Source organism: Vulpes lagopus, chromosome 7 (assembly GCF_018345385.1).
Source record: "Vulpes lagopus strain Blue_001 chromosome 7, ASM1834538v1, whole genome shotgun sequence".
In the NCBI taxonomy this organism is placed as follows: domain Eukaryota; kingdom Metazoa; phylum Chordata; class Mammalia; order Carnivora; family Canidae; genus Vulpes; species Vulpes lagopus.
The window spans coordinates 124290247-124311111 of record NC_054830.1 but is presented as its reverse complement, the minus strand read 5'-3'; positions in this window follow the sequence as shown (position 1 = coordinate 124311111).

The window sequence follows — 20865 nt, the reverse complement described above, 5'->3', positions numbered from 1 at the left end:
TATATATATATATGAACGTTGTAAATAGGGTCATCATGAATTTTCCTCTTTTTAATTTTTTTTCCTCTTTTTAAAATGCTTTCTATAACAGTATCTTTAACATCCAAAGTCTTTTCTGAGGGGCACCTTTGTTTTTTTAATAATAGAATTAAATGTGTGATTGGTCTGTTTGATGAGGAATAGCCCATCATTAGCAATCATGATTCTTTTTTGTTTTGTTTTGTTTTAGGACTTTATTTATTTATTCGTTAGAGACAGAGAGAGAGAGGCGCAGAGACACAGGTGGAGGGAGAAGCAGGCTCCACACAGGGAGCCCTATGTGACTCCATCTAGTTTCCAGGATCATGCCCTGGGCTGAAGGCGGTGCTAAACCGCTAAACCAAATGGGTGGCTCATTTGGTTAAGCATCTACCTTCAGCTTGGGCCGTGGTCTTGAGATCCTGGGATCAAGCCCTGCACTCAGTAGGGAGCTGCTCCTCCCTCTTCTGTCTCCCTCTCACTTGTGTGCTTTCTCTCTCACTCTCTCAAATAAATCTTAAAAAACGTCTTTTCTGAGAAGATAACAATGTGCTTCTTAAAGCTGAGTAACCTTGGTTACTTTGTTAGGTGGAAATTTCTTTTTCCTCTGCATATTCTTCTAGCAGTACCATTGTGGTCATTTGTTTCAATATAGATGAGACCAGATGACCTCAGAACATGACTTCCTTATCTTCTCTTTCCAGTCTATTTCCTTGTCAATTTCTTAGTGTGCGTTCTTTCTTTTTACCTACCAGATTGTAATGCTTATTCTAACATTTCCAAGTGTGCTTGTAATCACTGAACTATTTGCGCCCTCTAACCAGGTATTTAAATGGTTCTGCATATTCCAAATCAGGTATTTTCTATTGATTCTTAATACTTAATGAATTTTTCATTTTGAAATCAGCTCAGTCACAGATTTGCAAGTCTCATTTGTAACATTATCTAATCACATTCTTTTCTTGACCCATGTATTTTAAAAAGATATGAATGCAAATTTTATTGACTTTTTTAGTGTATGAGACTGTTGGGTTGTGTAAAATATATGCCAGGATATAATGAGAAAATTTAAAAGGAAAGATCCTTACTTATATTTTCCTTACCTAATATTCCATAAATGTATTTTATGATGAAAGGGTAAAGGCATAATATATAGTGATCAGCTACTCATGAGTACAGCTACAAGGTTCAGTTGCTACTTCAGGAACAGTGTAATGAAAAAAAAGTGATGGAATATTAATACAATGTGACTGTAAAAACAATCAAGTGAAAAAAGACTAAATTCTGTTGGAAGGAGAAAAAAATAGGACTGGTTTTGAAATAAAATTTCATAGAAGTCTTCAAAATATCATAGAAGTCTAACAAGATATGAAGATAAAGATATGACATTCACATGTAAACTGGATTATATTATACACATAAAAGCACACACTTCATGAGTGTAAATGTTAGTGAATTTTGATTAAGTGAGTAGAACCCTTAATGTGTAACTCAGGTAGAAAGATAGAACACTGACAGTCCCCAGAAACTCTATTTATGTTACCATAATGTGGCAACCCACACAGTGAAGTCCACCATATTTTGACTTATCATCATTTTATTGCTTTATTAGTTTTGAAATTTATATGTTTTTCTCACCCAATATTATGTTTGTGATTCATCTATATTGATGCCTATAAAAATATTTAATTCTCATTGACATATATGTATTATACACTTGTATACATTTAAGTGTGTATATATATTTTAGTAGACTAAATTTTTTAGAACAGTTTTTGGTACATAGCAAAATTGAAAGGAAGGCACACAGATTTTCCATATACCCTTTCCCTCCCCAGTATAGACATTGTCCCTCATTATCAACATCTCTCACCACAGTGTTGCTGTTGTTACAGTAGATGAACCAATATTGATAAATCATAATCATCAAGTCAGTAGTATAGAAATTAGAATTTCCTTGTGATGTTGTAAATTCTATGAGCTTGATCAAATGCTTTATGACACGTGTCCCTGATTGTATAGCATCATACCGAGTGGTTTTACTGCCCTAAACATCTTCAATGTTCATCTACTCCTACATTGCTTCCCCCAATCACTGTCAATCTCTTAGCCTTTTTATTCATTACACAGACGTGCCTTTTCAGAATGCCCTACACTTGGAATCATACAGTATAGTCTATTCAGATTGCCATTTTTCACTTAGTAATGTGTATTTACATTTCCTCCGTATCTTTTCATGTTCCATGATTTGAGAACTCATTTTTTTATCCATGGAAAGTTTTCAATTTTGTGGAGGAATCTCATTTCATCCATTCAACTAATGAAAGACATCTTGTTTGCTTCCAAGTTTAGGCAATTATGAATAAAGCTGCTGAAAACTCCATGCGCAAGATTTTAGTTGGGGATCAGATTTTTACTCCTTTGGGTAAATGCGAGGAGCATGACTGCTAGATCACTTGGTGAGAGCATGTCTATTTACATAAGAAACCACTAAATGTATTCCACAGTGACTCTACCATTTTGCATTCTTCTCAACAAACAATGAGAAGTCCTTTTGCTCCACATTCTTGCCTGCATTTGGTATTGTCACTATTCTGGATTTTTGCCTTTCTAATAGGTATATAGAGGTATTTTGTTTAAATTTGGATTTATCTGGTAGTATACGGTGTGAAGCTCTTTTTAGACAGTTGTTTGCCATCTTTATATCATCTTTGGTGAGGAGCTCTGCAAAAGTCTTTGACCTATTTTTTTAATCAAATTGCTGCCTTACTGGTTTAAGACTTCTTTGTATATTTTAGAGAACAATCCTTTATAAGAAATGCCTTCTGCAAATAATATCTCCCAGTTTGTGGCTTATTTTTTCATTCTTGTAACAGTGTCTTTCATAGGGCAGAAATATTTAACTTTAGTGAAGTCCAGCTTATCAGTTATTTCTTTAATAGATTTCACTTTTGTGTTTGACCAAAAAAAGCCATCATCAAAACCAAAGTAATCTGATTTTCTCCTAAGTTATCTTTGGGGTTTGATAATTTTATGTTTTACATTTAGGTCTGTGATCCCTTTTGAGTTAATTTTCATGAAGGTGTTAGGACTACATTTTTTTGCATTTGGATGTCCTCTTGTTCCAGCATCATTTATTGTGAAGACTCTTTTTGTTCCCTTTTACTTCATTTGCTTCTGTGCCAGGTAACAGTTGACTGTATTTATGCAGGTCTTTACTGATCCTTCTATTCTGGTGCACTGATCTATTTGTGTATCCTTTTGTAATGTTGTATTTTTTAATATAGCTTTATAGTAAGTCTTGAAGTTTGATAGTGTCAGTTCTCCAACTTGTTCTTCTTCAGTACTGTGTTGGCTGTTCTGGGATTTTTGACTCCTCATATAATGCTAGAATCGCTTTATCAGTATCCACAAAATAATTGGCTGATATTTTAAGATTGTGTTAAATTCAGTTTAATTTTAGAAGATACCTTGACTGTAATGAGTTCATTATTCATGAACATGGAACTTTCCTTTTATTTCTTCTTTGATGCATTTTTTCAGAGTTTAGAAGTTTCTCTCATGGATCTTGTATACATTTTTTAGAGTTAAAACAAAGTAGTTCATTTGGAAGATGGGGACTATTAAAAATGTTATTGTGTTTTTCATTTAAAATTATACTTGTTCACTGCTGGCATATAGGGAAGGAGTATTTTTTTATATGTGTTTTTTTAATTAAAGTATAACTGACATACGATGTTATAGTTGTTTTAGGTGTACAGCATAATGATTTGATAATTACGTACATTACTCACTAGTCCCCACCAAAAGTATAGTTACCATCTGTCAGCATACAGTATTATTACAATATTATTGACTATGTTCTTTATGTAGTACTTATCATTTCCATGCTTTATTTATTTTAAAACTGGAAGTTAGTACCTTTTAATTCCCTTCACCTATTTCATCTATCCTTCCATCCTGTAGGAAAGCAATTGATTTGTGTATATTAACTTTGTATACTGCAACATTGCTCTCATTACTTATTAGCTCTAAGTGGAATATTTTTGTCGGTCTTTCAGATTGTTAACATGTCCATTTGTGAACCAGGACAGTTTTAGCTTCCTTCTCAATTATTATACCTTTTATTTATTTTTCTTGTCTTACTGCATTAACTAGGACTTCTAGTATGATGGTTGAAAATAAGTGGGTAGAGGGGACACGCTGCTTTGCTCCTGATGTTATAGGAAAAACTTTTAGTTTCTCACCATTGATGATGTTGGCTGTAGATTTTTTGTATACTTTATTTATTGAGTAAGTTACCCTAGTTTGCTGAGAATTGTTATCATGAATGTGTGCTTAATTTTGTCAAATGCTTTCTCTACATCTCTTGATGTGATAAAATGATATTGTTTCTTTAGCCCATCCTTGTGCTGGATTACATTAATTGATTTTTGAATGTTGAATCAGTCTTGCATTCATGGGATAAATTCCATTTGATCATGATACATAATTATTTTTATACATTATATTTTGTTGAGATTTTTTGCTTCTATGTTCATGAGAAATATTGGTCTGTAGTATTTTTTTCTTATAATGTGTTTATCTGGTTTTGTTATTAGGGTAATATTTGTCTCATAGGGTGAATTAGAAAGTATGACTTCTTCTTTCATATGCCAAAAGAGACTGTAGATGACAAGTATAAATTTTTCCTTAAAAGTTTGTTAGAATTTACCATTGAACCTATTTGGATCTGGTGCTTTCTGTTTTGAAAAGTTATTAATTACTTATTTTTTTTAAGTAGCAGTAGGTCTGTTCAGCTTGCTTATGTCTTACAAGTCTTGGCAGATTGTGTCTTTAATGAAATCAGTCCATTTCAACTAGCTTGTCAAATTTGTGGGTATTGAGTTATTCATAGTATTTCTTGATTGTCTTTTCAACACTCATGGATTTGTGGTGACAGTCCCACTTTTATTTCTGATATTAATAATTTGTGTCCTCTCTTTTTTTTTCTAGTAAGTGTGGTTAGATTATCAATTTTACTGATCTTTTTAAAGAATCAGCTTCTGTTTTCACTGACTTTTCTCTGTTGATTTCCTGTTTTCAGTTCATTGATTTTTACTAAATTTTATTATTTATTTTCTGCTTACCTTGGATTTTATTTATTCATCTTTTTCTAGTTTCCTAAGGTGGGAGCTGAGCTTATTGGTATTAGGTTTTTTCTTAAATCTAATACATGCATTTAATGCTATAAACTTTGATTTAAGCAGTTATATATATAATATATGTATTATATATTTTTAAAAAATATATGTATTTTTAAAAAAATATATTGTTGCCATTTTTATTTTGAATAAACTGTTATCTGTTAGATCAATTAAGGCTGTTTTTGTTGTTTTTTACTTTAACATATCCCTTCTTTGATGCTCTTTTTGTATGTCAATCCAAGTTTTGATGTATTTCATTTTTTTTTTCTCTGATAATTCTTGAAAAACATTTCTTGCACTATGGTTCTCTGGGCCATAAATTTCCTCAGTTTTTGTTTTTGTTTATCTGAGAAAGTCTTTATTTCTACTTTACTTTTGAAAGAATTTTGCAGGGTACAGAATTCTAGATTTTTTTTGTGAACAATTTAAATATGTCATTCTGCTCTTTTCTGGATTGTGTAGATTTTGAGAAGTTGGATGTTGTTCTTCTCTTTCTTCCTCCTTATATTAGATTCTTTTTTCTCTGGGTTCTTTCATATTTTTTTGTTTGCCTCAGATTTTTTAATACTTTGAATATATGCCTAGGTGTGTATATATATATATATGTGTGTGTGTGTGTGTGTGTGTTTATTCATTTTGGTTTTTACTGAGATTTCTTGATCTCTGTGTTCATATTTGACATTACTTTGGGGAAATTGTCAGTCATTACTTTTCATATATCTCTTCTGTTTCTTTCTCATATTCTTTGCTGTCTGGAATTACCATTGCAGGTATTAAACACCTTTTATAGTGTCCTGTTGTTCTTGGATATTCTATGCTAAGGTTTTGCTTTTTTTCTTGTTTTTGTTTTCTAATTCTTTTTCCTCTTGGCTTTTCAGTGTAGGATGTTTCTTTAGGGATATTCTCAAGCTCAGAGACTCATTTCTCAGCTGTGTCCAGTCTACTAAGAAGCCCATTAAAGGCACTCTTTATTACCATTACAGTATTTTTTATCTCTACCCTTTTTTTTAGAACTTCTTTCCCTCTGATTACATTGACTGTGTTTTTTCACACTTTCTATTTTATCTATGAGTCTTCAGTGTGTTAATCATACTTGTTTTATTTTTTAAAGATTTTATTTATTTATCAGAGAGAGTGTGTATCCAAGCATGAGGAGAAGGGCAGAGGATGAGGGAGAATCTCAAGTAGACTCCTTGCTAAGCATGAGCCCAGGGTGGGGGTTGAGTTCAGGACCCTGAGATCATGACCTGAGCCAAATCATGAGTTAGACAATTTACCCACTGAGACATCCAGGTTTTCCAATCATACTTGTTTTAAATTCCCAGTATGATAATTCCAACATGTCTTCCAGATCTGAGTCTGGTTCTAATGCTTGCTCTGTCTCTTCATATTGTTTTTGTTTGTTTGTTTGTTTTCTTTGCTTGTGTTTTGCCTGTAGTATGCTTTGCAGTTTTTTTTTTCCTTGATGCTGAATATGTGGTACTTGTCAAGAGGAATTGTCATATATTATTCTTTAGGAAGGTGATGGTGAGGTGTTGGGGAAGATAAAGCAATGTCTAGTTCTATGATGAAGTCTCAGTCTTTTAATAAGTCTGATTCTCTTGACTGTGAACTTGAAGAGTGCTTCCCATTTACCTCCTCCTCATCTCTTAATTACAGTAGTTCCATACACTGTTGCAGCTATCATGGCACTATTGTCTCTTTGGGTTCAGAAACCAGCAGGCAAAACCGAAATAACCAATCTGGCAAGGCTATCTGACCCTGATTTTTATGAGGAGTACAAGCTGGTGGAAATTAAAGAAATTAAAGACCTAAAAACATGGAGAGGTATGCCATGCTTACAAATTAGATAGCTCAAAACTATTAAGATGTCATTTCTCCTCAAACTGGTGTATACAAGAATGAACTTACAACCCCAACAGGCTATTTTCTTTACCTAGTGATAAATGATTCTAAAATTTATGTAGATGAATAAATATTAGATTTGTGAAAATAATTTTAAAACAAAAAGGTTGTTGAAGGACTTTCTTATGCTACTTGATTTGAAAAAGTCCTAAAAGAAATCCTTGTGATTTCTTTCTTTTGGGTTGTCTTAGTTTTATGCCATTATAAGATGGTCCTTAGTTATTGTTATTATTGTTTTATCTTGATTTAAGAGATTGCTGGGTCAGTATGGCTATAGTAGCTATTTATTTTATTAGTTAAAAATGCAATTGTGCATATTATTGCATGTTTGGGTTTCCAGCTCATAGCAATGCAGCTTTTGAGAAAAATCCAAGAAAATATGGGAAGAAGGAGTTAACATAGAATTCATGTAATGGTTTAAAAAAAGTTAATTTGAATATCCACTTAGGAAATGTGACTCAGGATAAAAATAGCAGATTAAAAATATGAAGTAACTAATTTTCCATTAAGCGCTAGGCCATACACTAAAAAATCTTCCTAAAATAATTGTTATTCATAGTAAATCTGGGTTTATTCAAGGTGATGAGAGGCATTTAAACTTGACCCAGTTCTCTATGTCCCTTGTAGACTTCTACAGCCTAATCTATAAGGGATTGTTCATTCACAGATTTATTCATTCAATACACATGTATTTAATACCTAATATATTACAAGCATTTTAAGAAATATTAAGGATAAAGACTTATGTAATGAATGCAGAACTTGCTCAGAAGGAGTATATGGTTTAATACAATGGACATTATTATGAGTTCAGTGAAGAAGCTATTGAGTGATATGTTCTAAGAATGTGTGAACCATCAAATAACTAGTAGTATAAAGTAAAGCAGCTAATATTTATATCTCACTTATTAAAAGGTCATTGGATATTTTTTATTGCTTGTACATAGTAGATAATACATGTTTTTAAAGACTTCCCACAATTTTCTAACTATTACTATTATACACAACCAATCGAAATCTTCAATTTTCACAAAGCTGAAATGAAGTGTCAGTTATATGCATAACCAAATTTAAATATTTTTATTTTTTCCAACACTTATATAGCATATTTATATCATTATGCACCTTCATAAATTGATAAAGCAATGACTTTAGTGCAATTTTATGTCATCAATTTTTAGAGACATTTGAATAGATTCTAATTATATAATAATTACATTCAGCTTGTATTATTGCATGTTTCCCTTGACCTACAATGTTTATTTCTTTAAAAGATTGTTGGTTTATTTACTTAATTGAGGAGGAGAAAGAGAGAAAAAGAAAGTGAGTGTAGGAGGAGAGGCAGAAGGAGAGAATCTTCAGGTAGACTCCCTATTGAGCACGGAGTCTGACATGGGGCTCCACCCTTGTGACCTATGAGATCATGAGCTGAGCCAAAATCAAGAGTCAGATGCTCACCTGACTGAGCTACTCAGGTAACCCTTGACCTGCAATGTTTGAAAATAGATGTGAGTTGAAATTCTGGGAAGCACATAGTCTTCAAATTCCAAATCCTTTAAGTATGCCTGTAGTTGCCCCTTACTCCAGGCACTCTCTTGAAAGAGTGTCTGGACATTTAAACTGCCAGGATTGTCACCGCCTCCTTTAAACAAAAGTTTAGGCACTTGACACCTGTACGACCCCAAGTAGTTTCAGATCAATCCGATTGCATCTGAGCCACTAGAGATCTAATTAAACAATAACATTTCAAATGTCCTCCTGTCCTATAATGCACTAAACCAAGGGGAAATTTCAGAAACACTTCTGAGGTGTCTTCTGTCTGAAAGAGGGGTTCATAGGTCAGTGGCATGGGCAGCTGTCCTTTTACCATGTGTAATATATAAAGCAAGGCAGATACTACTTGTTCTCCATTTTGTAATTAAATAACAAGAAAAAGTTATCCAGAATTATTTTTCTATCCCATGCCCTGTAATACTCAGAGGCCTGTATAGTTTTAAGAAAAGGCAGAAAAGGAGAAGCAGCAGCCACTAGCCCCTGTCTCTAAGATAATAATAGGTTAACTTACTCCTGGGTACAGTACCAGTCATGTATGGGTTAGGCACTAGACTGGGCTCAGGGAACCCCAAATTCAATAATAAGACATAGTTATTCTTTCAGGTTTAACCTGTCTACTGACAGCCTTCTCCAAACTTTGCCTTTGCCTCTGGCATATTCTTTCCTTAAAAACTTGGATTATTTCAAATGTTCAGAATTATGTTTAAATCTTTGAGACTAGCTTGCGCTGCTTTTGAAAGAACAAGACAGTACATTCTTGCAAGTATCTGCTGCAAAATACCTTAAAAAAAATAAATTTGTTTGGAGTCTTAAAAAAAAAAGAAACAGAAGAATGATTTCTCATAATAGCCTCTGGAAACCATACAAAATAAAGTTTAAAAAATGTTAGCCTCTGAGCCTAAATCTCCACATATATAGCAAAATTTGTACCTATAAGTCGAGAAGATGCCAAAATAAATCCATCAGCACTTCATTTTAACTGCCCATTAAGTCAGATGAGATGGACAGAGAATTTCCAGGCCAAGAATGTTCTTCATCTTTTACAGAGGAAGCAATGAAGTGCCCTGGTATTTTTTAGAAAGTATTTTGTTTTCGCACAAGAAATGAGATTCATTGTGAAATTAAAAAAAAAAAAACTTTAAGTATATATAAGTGGAAAGCCTCTATGTTTCCTCAACTAAATGTTTAATGTAGTAAAAACTGTCTCATTAAAAGGAGGGTTCAGTTTGTAAGGGACAACACCAACAGGAAAGTTTGGAACTTGTTTGGGTTCCTAAGTATAATAGTAACTGGGGAGGTTCCGTCATATTCAGAAGAGTAACCAGAAGGCTGGGGGGAGTTCAGAGAGCAAAGGAAGCCACCAAAGGAACCGCATGGATATTCTCTACAGGAAAAGGAGACTAATAGGGAGGATGAACTCTTGTCTTCAAATTGTTTAAACACCAGCAAGCAGAAAACAGAGTAGACTTGTATGCAGCATAGGACCAACTTGTGGACCATAACAAGGAGATAGCACTTCTGTTTTGTCCTGCGTGAAAATAAGCTTCCAGTTCATGCTGCTCAGCTATGAGACGGACTGCCTCTGAAAATTAGTTTTCTGTACAGGATACACCTTGGAAAGAACTAGGTTGCTGTGAGCCAGGGCACTGCAATAGGGTTTCCAGTATTACTAAAGAGTTATGTTGAGGGGTCTTTTGTTTTTCGGGATATGCCTTCACCTCTCCTTGGCTCTGCCCTCTCTTTTCCCCTCATTTCAAAATCCAAGTCCATCTAGGCAGATCCCTAACAAAACATGAGAAGTAAGTACGTAGTTGGCTTATGAAAGATGGTCAAGACAAAGATAGTAGGTATTTTCAGCACTTCAATAAAGAGAGCCTCAAATTTCTGGAATGTGAGAGCCCTCAGCAACTCTCTTCCCAGAGCACATGAATACAAGAGACACAGATGTTGGACTCCCTTTTACTTTGGTAAAGAGAATTCATAACTTTTTAGTATCCTGGGCCTTGCACCATTATGCTCATCTTAGAACAAACAAAATTTCTTGCATCTATATCACATGGGAATATCTAATTTTTCCCAGAAAAATTCATCAGAAACTCTGAAATGAATACACAGATCTGAGATACTTATTTGTACCTCATATTGCCTGGGTAATAAAAAACAATCAAAGTGTATGAGACTCTTTCATTCTTGTATTCACTGATTATCTCCTCCTCCTCTGTTTCTAATTTCAGTAAAAGAGGTTCAAAAATAAGAAGAAAAATAACAGAACAGTATGAGGAGACAGATGGCTCAGTTCATGACAAAATCCATTTAACTTTTACCACACTGAGAGATGGAGAGATTGATTAATAATTGGTCAGCCAGGAAACAATATGAAAAGAGATGCTACTTGGTGAAATGTTTCTTAAGTGAATATAAATACCTGATAATAGTTCAGTGCCAGATTCCTGGTGGAATCACCAATTTGTATCACCCTTCTTAAATTTGAACCTGCTCAAACCAGCGTAAAAATATTTCTAGCAGTAAGTCTAGCACATGAGCCAATATAAACCTATTTTAACAGCATCGACTGATGAGGTAAAAAAAAAAAAGAAAAGAAAAGAAAATGCAATTGAAAACTTAGTGCCTTCTCTGGATGGCACTCTAATCTATTACAATTAACAGAGAGAAAAAGAATCAAAGAGAGTCTGCCTGTACAGATTATTCTTAGAATAATAGAACTTCAGATTTGGAAAGAGCCTGAAACTTCTTCTAGCCAATTTCCTTTTTTTTTTTAACAAGTGAAATTAATGAGGCTTCAAGGAATGAAGTGATTTTGCTGAGACCACACAGTTTTTCAGCAAAACTTAGGCTAGGATTTTAGGATTATAATCTTCTAATTCAATATGCACAGTATTTTTCACTGGCCTTTACTGTATTATTAATTATTCTCTCATAAATTAGGTAGAATTATTGTTTTTTTTAATTCAAGGGGACACTGAATATGAAATAATATGAGACTGTATTGTCAATGTATGTGAAAGTAAAATCATATATCTCAGATTTAACTCATGTGTATGGCATTATTTAAATACCATTAAAAATAACACATCTCCTGTAAAAGCTTGGTATATATTATGATGTGTGTTAATTTTAACCAGATTTATTTCTAGATATTGTTCTAACAAGGGAGGGAATTTTTAAATCAGTGATTGACTAGTGACCATTGGCTAGATAGTTGGTGACAGGGAGTTTTGTGAACCTGATTGTAGAATTAGGTGAAAACATAGCCATAGGGGCAAGGATCATAGAGCAGATGCTTTTAGGAGCTAAACTTTTCTGGGGAAATAAATTACAAGGAGCAAAAGAACAGCAATTTCTGCCTCAACTTGAGAAACAAATTTAAACCTTTAAACAAGGTTTAAGAGTATAGTTGTTTTAAATAATGTTATATGGATGATTTTCTAGGGAGTCTTCTCTCTCTCTCTTCTCTCTTACTATCTCCCTCTCTATATATTATTTGACCAGACTGGAGTATTTATGCAACTTTATTCATGGTACTCCTCTCATTTCCTCGAGGGTCTGGCTACAGACATGCAAGCACACACACACACACACACACACGCAATGTTTCTACCTATAGCTGTGTAATGTCAAAAAATATCATTTGACACATGTATACTGCAGATCCATATACATGGCATTTTCTTGTGCATTTTTCATACCTTAAGGCAGAGCTTCATGTATATGGTGTGTCAAATCATGTCTTCTGTATTGTATCTGTTGGATAAAGGAAAAGACTGATATAAGTCATATAATTAGTTTCTTTGTGGAGATAACATTTGTTCCCATTTAAAAACTGATCCTCATATTTTGAATTGAATTTGTAAAATTGGGTAAGCCAGACTGTTACATTCCCAACTGTCCACTTTAAGGAAACTTTTGTATTTTAATAGTTTTTTCTATCTGAGAAACTATTGATTATCTCTTCATAGTCCTTAGACTGGGATAAATAAATGCTCAGTATGTATTTTCCTAAATGTGCATAGAATAGTCATATGGATGAGAAATAGATATACCTCATAACTCCTTAAATAGTACCCTTTGCATTTGTGTATTTCGTTATATGTAAATTTATCCCCCGAAGATACAAAAATCCACCTACAGTTATTGAACTCTGTGTCCTGTGTATGTTGAAGGTTTTAGTAGCTAAGTGTATTGATTTCTACAAGTTATTTTGAAATGAATCAAAATAAAGATGGATGAAAATACAGATATTTGATAAAGCAAATATAACAAAATGCTAATTGTAAAATCTGTGATGTCAGTACTTGGGTGTTCACTGCATGATTCCGTTAATATTTCTGAAAATTTTAAACTTTCTAATATACAGAAAATTTACATTAAAATTATTGATAGAATCTAGATCTTCCCAAATCATTGCTATTATTAGAGATGTGCCTTCAAGTTTCTTCAATCTCAGAGCAAACTTCACAATTCTAATAAAAACAATCATCTTAAATCTTAAATTTTACAAATGATATGTGACTCAACCAATTTTCAACTTTAATAATTATGGCCTTAATAATGGATGGCCTATTAATTCAGATAGAATACATTTAATATTCAGTGCCACGTGACATATTTGTTTCAGAGCACAGATTGTCAGCATTAAGACTAATCAACAAGTCAGCTAGTCCGGTTAAGCTAGGGATACAGTTTGCATTCAACTTGTTCTGACAGGCTTCAAAGAAGCCAGGGCTGGTGACTTTCTCTGCAGTGCGGAATGCTGGCATTTTAATTATGCATTAGCTGAGATTCTTGAGCTGATTTGATGTCACTCTCTGGCAACCCCTGGGCCTACCTTCAAGTGTAGTGCAGTGGTCTTCCATCTAAGTGAGAACATTTGTCAGATCATCAAACTCTCATAATGGAATGTTAACTGAAACAATTCTGGAGTATGTAAATAGGCCCTCAGTACATAGCTCTACAAATGTTTAACATGTGCTTTCTGTGCCAATCTTTGTGCTAGGTCTTAAGTACAAAGATGAGAGAAACACAGAGGGGTTTGGGGTTTTTACCAGAGCTTGAATTAAAAAAAAAAATGTTGGTCACTTTTAAAGTAAGACTCAGGTCTTAACTTTAAAAAGATTTTTTAGGTAAGCATCTCTATGAGAAAGGCATCTGTTTTCTTAGATTATCCAGTTGTAATTACCATGGTAGACCATCAGATAACCTTACATCTGTATATATTTAATTTTAATATTAAATTTTCTGGTTTAATCAAGAGAAGTAAAAGAATAAAAAATTACTTCTGACTTGATGCTAAAATTTGTTTCAAAGGCATGTCATGTAGTTTTTATTTGCATTTCCCTGATGATGAATGATGTTGAACATCTTTATATATATGTGTGTGTGGTATACACACACACATATATATATATATATTCCCTGTAAGATCAGAGTAATCCACTAACTTTAAAATTCAGTATTAGCAAAAATTTTGATACTATAGAAAATTTGATATGCCACTTGTATCAAACAGTGAAAAATCATGTAATCTGGGTTTGCCTCAATTTACAAGAAATTCAAAGTGAAATTAAATGTTTAATAACTATAACCGTATTGCTTTTCTATTTCCATTTTAACAATTGTAACATGTGAGGATTTAAAAATGTGATATACCAAAATAACTTTTAGGAGAAGAAGATCATCAAAATAATAAAATATTAGTCACTGGCATAAAGCATTAGTCTTTTATATAAAAATATTAGTCATGTTTCCGGCCAAATATATGTTAGAGATTCCATTGTATATGCATACCACATCTTCGTTATCTGTTCATCTATTGAGGGATTCTTCGGCTGTTTCCATAATTATGTTATTGTAACTAGTGTTATAATAATCATAGGGGAGCATGTATCACTTTGAATTAGTGTTTTTGTACTTCAGGGGCAAATGCCCAGTAGTGTGATTACTACTGGGAATCTCCATACTGTTTTCCAGAGTGGCTGTACCAGTTTGCATTCCCACCAAGAGTGTACAAGGGTTCCTTTTTTGCACATCCTCACCAACAGTTGTTGTTTCTGGTGTTTTGGGTTTTAGCCATTCTGATGGGTGTGAAGTGATATCTTATTGTAGTTTTTATTTGCATTTCCCTAATGATGAGTGATGTTGAACATCTTTCATGTCTGTGGCCATTTGGATGTCTTCTTTGAAGAAATGACTATTCTTGTCTTATGCCCATTTTCTTTTTTATTTATTTATTTATTTATTTATTTATTTATTTATTTGCCCATTTTCAATTGAATTATTTGTCTTTTGGGTGTTCGTGGTATAAGATCTGTACATATTTTGGATACTAGCCTTTTATCAGATATGTCTTTTGGAAATATCTTCTCCCATTCAGTAGGTTGCCTTTTAGTTTATTGATTGTCTGTTTGGTTGTATAGACACTTTTTTTTTTATTAAATCCTAGTAGTTTATTGGTGCTTATGTTTTCCTTGCCTCAATGATATATGTAGAAAAATGTTGCTGTACCCAATGTCAGAGAAATTCGTGCTTGTCTTCTCTCCTAGGATTTTTGTGGTTTCAGGTCTCACACTAGGTCTTTAACCCATTTTGAGCTTATTTTCATGTATGGTATAAGAAAAATGGTCCAGTTTCACTCTTTTGCACATAGAGGTCCAGTTTTCCCAACACAATATGCTGAAACTGTCTTTTCCCCATGGTGTATTCTTTCCTCCTTTGTTGAAGATTAATTGGCCATATAACTGGGGATTTATTTATGGGATTTCTATTTTGTTTTATTGATCTATGTGTCTATTTTTGGGTCAATACCATATTGTTTTCAATACTACGGCTTTGTAATATAACTTAAAGTCTGGAATTGTGATGCCTCCAGCCTTGCTTTTCTTTTTTCAAGATTGCTTTGGCTATTCAGTGTCTTTCGTAGTTCCATACAAATTTTAGGATCATTTGTTCCAGTTCTGTCAACATGCATTGGTATTCTGATAGAAATTGCATTGAATGTGTAGATAGCTTTGGATAGTAGAGACAGTTAATGATATTTTGTCTTCCATTTCATGAGCATTGATTGTCCTTCCATTTCTCTGTATTGTCTTCAGTTTCTTTCATCAGTGTTGTATAGTTTTCTGAGTGCAGGTCTTTCACCTCTTTGGCTAAGGTTATTCCTAGTTATTTTATTTTGGTGCACTTGTGACAATTGCAAACAATTGGGTTTATTTTCTTAATTTATCTTTTTTCTGTTTCATTATTAGTGTATTAGTGTATAGATTTCTGTACATCAGCCCTTACTGAATTCATTTATTAATTCAATAGTTTTCTGGTGAAGTCTTCAGGGTTTTCTGTATACAGCATTTTGTCACTTGCAAATAGTGAATGTTTTACTTTTTCCTTTCCCATTTGGCTGCCTTTTGTTTATTTTTGTTGTCTCATTGCTGTGGGTAGGACTTCTAGTAGGATGATGAATAAATTTGGTGAGCATGGATGTCCTTCTCTTGTTCCTGACCTTAGAGGAAAAGCTTTCTGTTTTCCTTCATTGAGTATGTTTTTTTTTTTGTGGGTTTTTCATATCAGGCCTTTATTATGTTGAAGTTTGTTCCCCCTAAACTTACCTTGTGGAGTGTTTTTTTTTTTTTTATCATGAATGAATGTTTTACTTCATCATGTGCATTGTCTGCATCTCTTGAAATGATCATATGGTTTTTATCCTTTCTCTTATTTATGTGATGTAGCGTGTTGATTGACTTGCAAATATTGAACCATCCTTGAATCTTGTGAATAAGTCCCACTTGATCCCGGTGAATGATTTTTCTATTGTATTTTTTAAATTTGGTTTACTAGTATTTTGTAGAGGATTTTTGCATCCATGTTCATCAGGAATATTGTCCTGTAGTTCTCTTTTTTTTATGGAATCTGTCTTGTTTTGCCATCAGGATATTATTGGCCTCATAAGATAAACTTAGAAATCTTTCTTTCTTTCTTCTTTCTTTCTTTCTTTCTTTCTTTCTTTCTTTCTTTCTTTCTTTCTTCTTTCTTTCTTTCTTTCTTTCTTTCTTTCTTTCTTTCTTTCTTTCTTTCTTTTTAGGATAGTTTGAGAAGAGTAGGTATTAACTCTAAATGCTTGGTAGAACTTGTCTGTGAAGCCATCTGGTCTTAGACTTTGATTTTTTGGAGGTTTTTTTTGGAGTTTTTTTTTTTTTTTGGAGTTTTTTTAATTGCTGCTTGTTCAACCTCATTGCTGGTAATTGATCTGTTCAAACTTCCTCTTTCTTCCAGCTTCAGTTTTGGTAGGTTATATTTCTCTCCAAATTTATCTTATTTATTCTAGTTTGTCCTACTGAAGTTTTAAAATAAGCCATTGGGATCATGACAGGGCAGCAAATCATATGTGTGTAGGCATTCTAAAGTCAAAAGAAGGTCACTTTATTTATACCTATTGGTAGGTGATATGATGACATTTATTTTCTCCCTGTGTCTCCCAAAGAAAGTTGAAAAATGAGCTGCATTGCTTCTGATACAGGCCCAGGAAAATGAGATTTGAAAAGAACTAGAAGCATTTTTGTGTTAAACACAGAGCTTCCTGATTCATTTTTGCATTGCTTTCGTTATTCATCTTCATGGTATGTCATGTTCTCCCACATATAAGCAAATAGATGGTGGCCAGAGCAGAGAAGGAGGGGAGGGAGAAAAAGGAAAGAAGGGAGAAAGAAAAGAGGGAAAGAGGTAGAGAGGAAGGGAAGGAGGTTTTACAAGAATTTATTTTTCCATACTTTATCCATCCCCTGTTCCAAAAGATGTTGGGAAAATAAATGAAGGAGTGGTAACCATAACACTCATAGTCTCAACAATTTTTTTTATTACTTTCAAATATTATTATTGGTTTAATAGTAACAGTCTCTGAGAAATATACTTATTTCATTGATTGATTACTGGAAAATAGTCCCTCCCTCCTTCACGTAAATTTCTTCCCAACAATATTTTGGCTAAATATTTCATCATTTAGGCAGTCCTCAGGATTTTTTTTTTTTTTTTTGTCTCAGGGAATGAAAGCCAATATAATGCTCCATTAAGTCTATATAAGTAATTGATCTATATTATCAGTCAATTATGAGTGCCTTAATCCCATCTATGCTTATTACTCCGGAAAATATGGGACAGAGTTCACTTGTTTTATTCTGTATTTAATACATTTCAGAAATATAACACTTAATCTCAAAATTACTAGCTCTATCTCTACAAGTACCATATTATTTGTTTCAAGATAACATTAGTAAATAACCTTTGGCACTGATACTGTAACAAATTTGTACTTATTCTCAACTGAAACCACTCAGTCTGTCTCTCTTTACTGATTCTTTCCTGTAATGGGTAATTTTCAGCATTTGAAGGTCCACCTTCATTTTAAGTTATTCTTTTTAGTGTATCCAGCAAAGCACAATATCAAGTGGTGATTATTGGCAAGTATCACTCTTAGAAACATTTAAATTATTTGATGACTGTTCAGTTAGAGAATATGATATTTTATTCAAGTTAAATTTGAGATACTCAGGAAAGGAGAATAGACTTCCGAATAGTAAAGCCCACTTAACTCTATCAGAGTCTATGCCTAATAAAAAGCTATTCTTTCAAGGGTGTTGTTTTACTTGCTCTTGATAAATCAGTGATTCTGTCACAATGAAAAACAGCATACATATCTGATGCACAGATTTTGTGTTAGCTTTATTTGTATATTAACTCATTTTATTTTCACAGAAATCTGTTATGTGGTAGTATTGTTACTTCCATTTTATAGATAAAGAAACTGAAGCACAGTCATTAACTTGGCCGGTGTCATGACAAGTAAAAGAGTTGAGAGCAGAACCCAGATAATATGCTCCATTGTCCATGATTATAAACACCTTTCTGAATGTCTGGTTGAAAAACACCTCTGAATAACTTATAGACATTGACCGGATCTCACAAATGCAATTTCATTAGTAGCTTAGTAGCAGCACGTTTTTAACACAGAAGCATGGGTTGCATTACCATGAAATACAACTGAGTTTAGATGCCCACTACTTTAAAATCACAATGATTAGACTTTGATATGTAAAATACATTTGAATGTTTAATGCTTCCCATCCCATAGTTTATCTCACTCATTCTTGTGCACTGCCAAGATTTTTGCACAATGAATTCTTAGCTTTTATCTTATTACTAAATAAGCTAGCTGTGTGGTTAAAAAAATGTGTACAAACATATTGGAAGAAAGCTCATGTTCCAATTAATTAAATGGATTAAATTTGTATCATATATAAAACACCATATCCAGTATTTTTGGTGAATTAAAAACACGTCTTGGTGAGTTTATGATTTAGAGGGAGAAAAAGATGCCAGAAGCAGGAACATTGGAAGGTAAAAATAGATTGCAAGTCAGATCACAGAAGCAATGCTCACAATAATGAATAAAAATCAGCAAATGAGTAAGGAAAGAGGTACAATCTCATGACATAAAACTAAATTTTAAAGAGAAAACAAACATTTTGGTGCTGCACAGGGTGGTTCCTGATAACCTACCACAGTTAAAAATGGCACCAAGGAGAAATCAAGCTAAGTACTGAGAGTTTTCAGTAATGTCTAGCAATTAGGAGAGAATCAGATAGAAAATGGGCATAAAAGCAGCCCTCAGAAAGCTACTTATCATGGCAGGATTTTAGAAGAATGCCATCAGAAGGTAGTTAATTCTTCAGGATCTTAGATTACATTGGAGAAAAAGCTAAAAGTTAGAGAAAGGAGATGCTTCCCTGGCCTGGATGGGTTTGTCCTTGGTGGTAGTCTAAGTTTAGAAAGCTTGGTTCGGATACTAGGTGAGGGCTGCTTATACCACCAATCAAGCTTCCCCCCTAGGCAACCCTTTTTTATCTTCAGATTATAGAAAAGTTGATAGAATACTTTAAGGCTTGTGGGTAGAGAAAAAGAAAATTTACCAGTCAGGAAAAGGACTATAGAGTGTTCAGCTGTGTTATCTTAGGTAGTAAGAAAGTTTGGACATATCCATATAATCACAAAGACATTAAAAGACATAATATAGTGGCTGTGCCCAACAAACAAGTAATAAAAACAGTATGAAAGAACACAGTGTATGTGGGGAACAGAAAAACCAGACTGGAAAAAGAATAACTCAAGGAACTAAAGAAAACTTTGCCTATACTGTTTCTGTTAATTTCTCTGGCAGAGTATCTGTATAAGAACACGGCTTAAATAAGCCAAGAGGTGAACAATAAGATGATAAAACAACAGACCAGTAGACCTAGTGAAAAAAGAAAGAAAGAAAGAAAGAAAGAAAGAAAGAAAGAAAGAAAGAAAGAAAGACTGAAACTCAAATTAGTTTCATTGTAGGACTGGAAGGAAAAAAGGGAAAGCATGTACACGAATAAATGCTATTGAAAATCAGATTAATAACAGGGGAAGGCTTCATTGTTGTCTGTTATAATCACATTATAAGCAGAGAAGAAAAATTCAGAGATTTTGAGTAATAGAGGGAAGAGGATGGATAGGGAAACAATCAAGAATGACCCTAAATAAGGATAATTGTGACCAGCAGAGAAAGAAAATCCATTATAATGAAGTAGTGGACAATTTTCCTAGAATGAAAGAACTTAATCTGCATTTCAAAGGAATGTGCTTAATTATAGACAAGATCATACCACAGTGGACTGGGAGACATAGGCTAGTGGAGTTACTGAACTTCAAAGATCAAAAACTATAAATTTTTAGTTGTGGAATGAGACGAATGCAAGTTACCTTCAGGCTGGCCTCCACAACATTATTTGATTCCATGAAAAATAAAGCAATGTATATGAAACACTGGGGGAAAGGTAAATCTTGAGAATATCATGCTCAGCCAGGTTGTCACACAGCTGCACAAGTACAACATTATCATCTGGAGGAACTCAGCTGATTGTGGTTCTCTTCTTACTAGTCCTAATAATGGGTGCCCCTCAGACCACAATGACTAACTGTGAGAAGATGTTTCTGTCAGTCCCATGTGCATGGGAACTGGCAACACAGGACTGCAAAACAGGAATGTAAAGAAAGTTATGTCACAATAGTTTTGAAAGTATGTTCCCTTGACCAGCAGCATCAGAATTATCTGGAAACTTGTGACAAAAGCAAAATTTGGGTCCACCTCAGACCTACTGAATCAAGAACTCCA